Source organism: Dendrobates tinctorius, unplaced genomic scaffold, assembly GCF_039654945.1.
Source record: "Dendrobates tinctorius isolate UK_male_01 unplaced genomic scaffold, ASM3965494v1 ptg000227l, whole genome shotgun sequence".
In the NCBI taxonomy this organism is placed as follows: domain Eukaryota; kingdom Metazoa; phylum Chordata; class Amphibia; order Anura; family Dendrobatidae; genus Dendrobates; species Dendrobates tinctorius.
The window spans coordinates 1,980,001-1,982,500 of NW_027361894.1; positions in this window are offsets into that span (position 1 = coordinate 1,980,001).

Here is a 2,500-nt window from a genome sequence, read left to right on the forward strand (position 1 = left end):
GTACACTTTTCAGAAAGTACCGTTGGGACTTAGAAAAATTTTCAAGATTTTTGGACTTAGAGCGATTTTTGGATTTTTGTGCAAAAATCGAATTTTCCCTTCTCCCACCGCTCTGGGGCGTCAATATGAAGTGGGGACCCGAGGGAGAGTGCCTCCCATGAGGGTAGAATGTGTGACTTTTGGGGGGAAAGTCGAATTATGGAGCAAAAACCATTTTTTGGGACTTAGAAAAATTTCGAGATGTGACAGACTTCCAGGAAGGGGGCGCCTCGGGAGGTGTACCTAGGAGGCTTCCAGGGGCCTGGGTACACTTTTCAGAAAGTACCGTTGGGACTTAGAAAAATTTTCAGGATTTTTGGACTTAGAGCGATTTTTGGATTTTTGTGCAAAAATCAGATTTCCCCTTCTCCCACCGCTCTGGGGCGTCAATATGATGTGGGGACCCGAGGGAGAGTGCCTCCCATGAGGGTAGAATGTGTGGTTTTTTGGGGGAAAGTCGAATTATGGAAGAAATTGAGTTTTGAGGACAAAAAAGTGTTTTGAGGACAAAAAAGTTTCTTGAGGACAAAAAAGTTTCTCGAGGACAAAAAAGTGTTTTGAGGACAAAAAAGTTTCTTGAGGACAAAAAAGTGTTTTGCGAACAAAAAATGGAATTTTGTGATTTTGTGTAAAAATAAGTAAATTCCCCTACTTCCACCACAGGGGGGCTTCAGTATGTTGTAGGGCCCCCAGGGAGGGTCCCCCAACTGGGTTTAAAGTTTGTGGATCCTGGGCAGAAAGTTGAATTTTGGATGAAAAACCGAATTTTGGGACTTAGAAAAATTTCGAGCTGAGCAGTGACAGACTTCCAGGCAGGGGAGCCTCTCTGGAGGTGTACCGAAAACAGTTCCAGGAGCTGAGGTCATTTTCGAACATTTTTTGTTCGCTCAAATTTTTTTTGTTTTTGAGCTCTAAAAAGCTGTTATTATCAATTGGCTCAAAAATTTCAAGTGTCATGAGCTAGTACATGTTGGAGGAATACGTTTTAGGCAAAAAATTGCAAAAAAAAAAATCCAAGTGAAAAAGAACCGGAATGGGGAATTTCTGACTGCTGTAGCAGCCGCACAGTTCCAGGAGGTCGGATACATTTCCGACTTTGTCCCGCTCATTGAAGTACATTGTCCCGCAATGCAAATACATAGTAATGCGCACCTGCGGGAGAATATAGGAGAGAGTGGGCTCTCTCTACCCCGATGTATGGCGGTTGTTCCTATGGTTCTCTGGCTCGGGTAGGCGACTTAGAAGGTGGTCCCTCTTGTCGTGGAAGTTGCAAAATACGGCCGAGACTGAACTTCCACGGCTCCAGGAGGGACTTTTGCTGGTCGTGCGTCCCAAGTGAGAGAGGCGATCCTGGGGTACCTGAGCCTGACCAGACCCTCCCTCGGTGGTCCCTGGTCTTCTGAAGGGTGATGGCATTCAGGGGGGCAAATCTGGAGTCCGTGGCCGAGTTTGGGCTCTAGAAGGCGGACGCCCCTTCTGACCATGTCCCCTCAGAGCCGGCTGGATGGTTCATGGTCCGCGGCTTTGTCTGGCGGTCTGTGCCCAAGCCGGAGAAGCTGTCCTGGGGTACGTGAGCTTTGACCAGACCCTCCCTCGGCGGTCCCTGGTTCTCTGGAGGTGATGGCTGTCAGGGGGGCAAATCTGGAGTCCTCGTGGGAAGGAGGGCTCTTGAAGGCGGACGCCCCCTCTGACTATGTCCCCTCAGAGCAGGCTGGATGGTTCATGGTCCGCGGCTTTGTCTGGCGGTCCATGCCCAAGCCGGAGAAGCTATCCTGGGTACCTGAGCTTCGACCAGACCCTCCCTCGGTGGTCCCTGGTTCTCTGGAGGCGATGGCTGTTGTCAGGGGGGGGGGGGCAAATCTGGAGTCCTCGTGGGAAGGAGGGCTCTGGAAGGCGGACGCCCCCTCTGACTATGTCCCCTCAGAGCATGCTCGATGGTTCTCAGTCCCTGGCTTTGGCTTTTTGGCCATCCTGGGGTACATTCTTGCCAAAAAAAAAAACGACTAAGTGAAAAAGAACCGGAATGAGGAATTTTCTAGGTGCCGCATCCGCCCTACAGTGACTTGAGGCCGGGTACAGTTCCGACTTCGTCCCCTTAAAGTGGGGACGTTGTCCCGCAATGCAAATACATAGGAATGCGCACCTCTGGCAGAATGTACTTGAGAGAGTGTCGTCTCTCTACCCCGATAGAAAGCAGTTGTTTCTCTGGTTCCCCGACTTGGGTAGGCGACTTGGCATGTGGTCCCTCTCGTCTGGAAGTTGCGCACTCCGGCTGAGACCGAACTTCCACAGCTCCGAGAGGGACTTTTGCCGATCGTGCATCCCAAGCGAGAGAGGCAATGCTGGGGTACCCAAGCCTGACCAGACCCTCCCTCGGCGGTCCCTGGTTCTCTGGAGGTGATGGCTTTCGGGGGGCAAATCCGGAGTCCTCGTCCGAAAGGGGGGGCTCCGGAAGGCGGAC